The sequence below is a fragment of the Adiantum capillus-veneris genome, chromosome 19, assembly GCF_014529385.1.
Source record: "Adiantum capillus-veneris isolate H3 chromosome 19, ASM1452938v2, whole genome shotgun sequence".
Classification (NCBI taxonomy): domain Eukaryota; kingdom Viridiplantae; phylum Streptophyta; class Polypodiopsida; order Polypodiales; family Pteridaceae; genus Adiantum; species Adiantum capillus-veneris.
This window is the reverse complement of record NC_140949.1, coordinates 65,795,270-65,801,269: the sequence shown is the minus strand read 5'-3', so window position 1 is coordinate 65,801,269 and position 6,000 is coordinate 65,795,270.

Sequence of the window (6,000 nt, the reverse complement as noted above, 5' to 3'; positions counted from 1 at the left end):
TGGCTTTCTTGGTAAAGTGCTTGCCCAGATAGGGATACATGCTTCCATTGGCTCAACTGACCCAAATGCCATAGCGCAGTCCCTCTTGACTGGGGAGTTGCCTTATGCGCAAAATAGGCGCCAGGAAATGGTCAAAAAAATTCGGAACTCCTCAGATACATGATGTAAAATCACCGTGCTAGAAGGAATAAATAATATTTGAAATTGTCTCTCTATATTGCAAATTCTTTTCAATCTGATTTGTCAATCTTGAAAATTGTTTCAATTGGTGATATGAATTGTTTTTTGACTTTGTTATTTCAAGGTATGTAATTGCAGTCAATTTGAGTATAATTGTGATTTTTAAGTACCCTAGGGGGTTAGATTAGCCTATAAGGGGCAAAAAATGCCTGGCCACAAGGGCGCGCAAATGGCCCATCCATCAGTTTTGGATGGGCCATTTGCGCGCCCTTGTGGCCAGGCATTTTTTTGCCCCTTATAGGCCAATCTACCCACTAGGGTACTTAAAAAGCACAAATTTATTGCAATGGATTGGTTTTGCATCATTCATTTAAATGCAACCTTTTTATGGCAATTCCAGTATATGTTCACACTCAAGGACACTAGAAAAGCTCAAATCAATTATGAAATGAAGTTTCCAGCAAACTATCACTTGCTTTAGCTCTACCTACTACACCCTTTAGCTCTACCTACTACACCTTGCACCAAAAAGTCAAATTACATTGGACACTTGGTTTCACAATATGTTATTTGTTTTGATATCCTATAAGGAATTCAAAGCTTGAAATGACAAAAAAAAGGTTTGTCCATAAGGATCCATATAAAATATTGATGCAAAACCAATAGGTTTTAGTAAATTTGGTTATTTTAAGTACCCTTGGGGGTAGATAAGCCTACAAGGGGCAGAAAAAGGCCTGGCCACAAGGGCGCGCAAATGGCCCATCCATCAATTTGGGATGGGCCATTTGCACGCCCTTGTGGCCAGGCCTTTTTCTGCCCCTTGTAGGCTTATCTACCCCTAAGGGTACTTAAAATGCACAAATTTACTGAAATTGACTACAATTACATACAGAACTTGAAATTACAAAGATAATAGACAGAGTAGACACAACTGTTGATCATATTGTCATTGGAAAGTCAAATCATTACAAAGATAAGGGTGTGCAATACAAAAAGAGGGGTAACTTCTGCTAATGCTCAAAGTCTCGTCGCAATCGTCGTGCAAGCTGCATATCTTTTGGCTGTATTGTCACTTGCTTTGCATGAATGGCACATAGGTTGGTATCTTCCAACACTGAAATGATGTGGGCCTCTGCAGCTTCTTGAATAGCCTCTAGCGCTATTGCTTGCATTCTATACTGATTTCCATAGCTTTGAAGCACTTCCTTCACAGTGCGAGCAAAGGGGGCGCGTCGAATCAAGAGCTCCGTCGTCTTCTGGTAGTGGCGGATTTTTGCAAATGCCCTTAGACTTGCGTCTGTTTACATGCTTAGGGGCTGGTTCTGTAGCCTGTTCTGATTCTTCCTCTTCCCTTGGTTGCCGATCTTGTCGTGTGGGGAGAGCTCCCTTGCCTTGAGGCAATGTCTTCCCCCCAACGGCCACCCGGTGTGTGCGCGGTATTTTTTCTCGCAGCCATGGTGGCTCACTCTCTAATTCGGTGTCTGTATTGACCACCCGAGTCCTGGATGGTCCTGCTTGTGATTGGGGGCGCGACGGCTGCTCCCTATCGGGCTCTGATGTTTGCTGGCCCTCTGCTTCTCTCCAGCGCTGGGCACGTTGCTTCATTCTCTTTCTAGGTGTTATATCTTGAGGAGGTAGAGATTCAACAGTCCTTGATGACTCTCGTGCCCTACCACCATGCCCACTACCAGAAGAGTTCCTGGAACGGCCAGGTGTTCGTGACCGTTTTCTTGTGCCTTTAAGCCATGACGGCTTCTCACATCCTTGGAGGGTGTTTTTGTTGGCAGGCGGATGCTCTTTCGTGGTTTGTTTGGTGCGCGCCATTTCGTTGGTAAGAGCTCACTTGTTCTTAAGAAATGAGTGATTTATGAGAGCATGCAATATTTATAAGGGCCCATTTAAAAAGGGCCCTGTTCACACTAATTTTTTTAAAATAAGTATTATTTTTTAAATAAAAATGTCGCTAAGAGTTGGACCCTGCGTTCACATTTAGTGACTCGCGCAGTATCCACTTTGATCCTTGTCGCACTCTGCATCGCCGCCATGCAGCATGCTTGGTGGGACCTTGCGACATTTGCCACTTGTTGCTATGCTCTTGACGACTCCATTTGCGCATTTCAATAGCAATCTTGGATTGTCGCGCATGCTCCATTGTGAGCTTACGAGCAAATGTTGTGCGAAAAAACCAGTTGAACATCTCCTCCAAATAATTGGATTGCACCATTCCACCACCATGTCGAGTATTTTTGAAGTACACTCCCCTTGCTCGATAATGGGACTTCTCCATGCCTTGAGTGCTAAAAATTTCAAGCGATCCATACTTGTGTATAAAAAATGCACCATGCGCAAACAAGATATGTTGTTCACATGAGCAAACGATCCACATTAGTAAATAAAAACAATCCCTTGTAATGAATACACCATGAATGACTTACCATGTAATGTGTGATGTTATTTTCACCCCAAGAAAGGGTGAAGACCTTGGTAAAGTCCGCCAAAGCTTCTTGAAATGATTGCCGTTGTTCTTCTGTTGTGCTGTTAAGGCTCATAAGCTTGACCATTTTATCAAAATGGGCCCAAACTTGCTTGCGCTTGTTTGCAAGCTCGCCATTTGAACCATTGTCAGTAGTAGCTTTGCATAACTCCTTCCAAAGCTCCCAAAGGTTACCTGCCTGCTGGTTGGAGCTGCTTTGAGCATCATATTGACTTGGATTTCCTTGGGAAACTTTCTTCAAAAAGTGTCTAGCTTTTTGTCCACTCATTGACACTTGTTGAGAAATTTCATGGGCCTCCCCTGTGTTCTTTGCAGAAACTATAGACACATTTCCACCGTGACAGCCAATGGAATTCAAGAGTACCTCCGCTCTTTCGATCGCTTCCTGGGACTTTTCCAACGGTTTCATTGTGAAAGCATAGTCAATGTGGAGCTTCAATAGCCTATCAAAAATACGCATGAATGCGTGTAATGTACAAAAATGTACATTCGATAGAGAAAATCAAAATATTGGATTCCAATTGTGGTCCTTTTGATCACGGTCTGGGGCATTGAGCATGGGATATCTCAGAATAGACGCTTCCCATTCTCTACCTTCATCTCCGACATCATGACAATCTAACCCTTGTTCTCCATGCCCTTGCCATGGAAGCATGTAACTGGCCTTTGCAGTGCTCTTATGTGATTTTTGTCCATTAGGTTTGTACCCTCGAGTGCAAAATGGACAAGGCATGAGAGAAGAAGCCCCTTGTTTGCAGCCAAGCAAACACTTTATGGTCTTCAAATCCCCACCTAAGTGCCACTCCACATCATAACTACCAAAGCCCTCAATCTCCAACTTTTGACCTACAATTTGGGAGTGTATTACTTCTGTGATCCATGGAGTTCTCTCAAAAATCCACGAAAGTACTCCATTGGTCTCTTTGGGCACCTCAATAGCACCCAACCACTAAATGTCTTTCTCTGATTGCACGCTAAAAGATAGGGTGGGATATGGATCGACTGAATCCCTTCGCTTGGTTTGCAGAAGGGCCTCGTTCATTAGAGTGACACTTAGCCTCTCTAACCTTCGGCCTTTCACTATTTGACACTCATCGAGTTTCAGCACAAAAGAGACTTTTGTGCCAAGCACTACAAAATAAATAGTGCTAAGACCTTAAACTTCAGCTTCTATGAAAAGAATAATACCAAAGAAAAAAGTAAAGTGTGTCACCTTCTTCAGGTAACTCGTAAAATCTAATCATGGCTTCTTGAAGCCTTCTAAGATCCACGAAAATATTGTTCCACATTGTGTAAGGAAAGCCCTTATTCGAAGGTCTTATGGATTGTTTCTTACCTTTTCCCCTTGTCTTTGTTGCGCACGAAGCATAAAGGGAAGTTGGCATTGTGTCCTCAATGTGTAGGTATGTCCCAATGCGGGAGAACACATCTTCGTTTGTGGCCTTCTTTGCGAGCTTGACCTTGTGAGGAACGGGAAATAGGTTTTCCACAATGCCATGTTCTTTGAGGGCATCCTTTAGGAGTTGAAAAATAGCCTGATAGGCTTTGGTGCTGATTCTAGCCTCATCACAAGCTTGTTGAACGTCATCATCATTAACCACATTTCTTAATTTACGCATAAGGTCCTTGGTGACTGCATCCTTAATGTGCTTACCTCCAGGTGATTGTAAGATAGAAATAACGTCCTCGGTATTGAGACAACTAGTGAGAAGGTTGACTCGATTATCTTGGCTTGTTCCACCGCATGCCTCCTGGATGAAGTTTCTAGCAACAAATAAACATAAATGTTAGAAAATGGTGTGAAGTAAGAATGCGGCATGCAAGTAAAGACCAAATCACCTTGTGGCTGTAACTCGTCGTTTGCGTGCTCCTCCGAAATGTGCAAGAGTTTCAATGGATGAATACGGGCGTTTGCGTTCCCTTGCACCAAGGGGGTGTTTCTTTCAAGTATGTGATGGTGTTGGTAAGCTTCTGGATGTGGGACTCCTTTTCTTGCATTTGTTGTTCAAGACTTTTAACTACCCTCTCCGAAGAGGCAACACTCTCTTGTAATGCCTTCGTCTTGAGGTGAAGAGCTTGACATTCGTGCATCCACATATGCAAAGAAGCACCTGCACCCATACACAGCCGCTTGCAATAGCCTAACAAGCCTGCTTCTCCCCTCCCAAGAAATTGAAGAAATGTGGAAAGGCTATTAAACGGTGGATGGAAGCGGCTTATAGGATCGTAAGGGTACAAATGGCCATCCACCCAAATGTCAACATTGGTCTCACAAGCGGTGCGACGTTCCTGTGATGACCTTTGATCACCTTCACTAGTGGTCTTCGGTGCAAATGCCGTGGGTAAGCGAATATGTATGCTTTTGGTGTGCGGAGTACGTGGTGGTGGAAGGAAACCATTTGTGATGTCCGTGAGCACCATGGAAGCTGTTGCGTGAGGAAGAAATGATGAAAAGATAGAGGGGGAAGGATAGAGAGGCCGAGCAGGATGGGAGGAGAGAAGGAGGGAGGGAGGGGGGGAGAGATTGGGGAGGAGGAGGAAGGTAGGGCAGAGAGGGAGAGGAGAGGGAGAGGGAGAGAGGAGGGAGGAGGGAGGAGGATGAGAGAACAAAATGTTTATTACTTTTTGGGGGAAAAGATTTTTGAAAAAATGGACTTTCTAAGCTTGTGGGTTAAAAAATGGGTCAAAAAATGATTTTTGGATATATATATATGTTGGGAGGGAGTTTTAAGTAAAAAACAAATAAAAATAAAAATTTTAAAAAAAAGTCAAATTTTGACTCTTTTTGACCCACGGAATTGCTGGTGTGGACACACCCCTATGCTTCCTTCACTTTAAAAAAAGCTAAAGAGAGAAAGCAACCCTTTAGGTCCACATCCTACATTTGTCTAAAAAAAAGGCTAGAAAAGCCTACTCAAAACTACCTTCTTCAATGCCCTTGCCCCCTAAACCCCACACAACATTAGCCTTAATCCCTAAAAATTAGGATTCCTTACAAGGCCCATGCAAGGTTCATATTTCTCCTAATGCAAGGTGCTCTAACTCACAGCTAGCACATGCTTAAGATGCTACTCAAATTAGTCTTCATCGATTCGTCGATTGAACACTATTTTGCATAAGGGCTATGAGCCAAACTGGCTAAGCGCCGATGTCCGGACAAGGGTAAGACCCAACTACTGGCATTCTTTGGGTGATTGTTTTCAAGATATACCCACGTAAGTACACATCGACGTTAATGGACAAACAAGAGTCTTGTCATTACGGATGTTTAGGGTGTCATTTTTGCACTACATGTTTTCAGTGCGACACTCAAGTTGAGTTTTTGA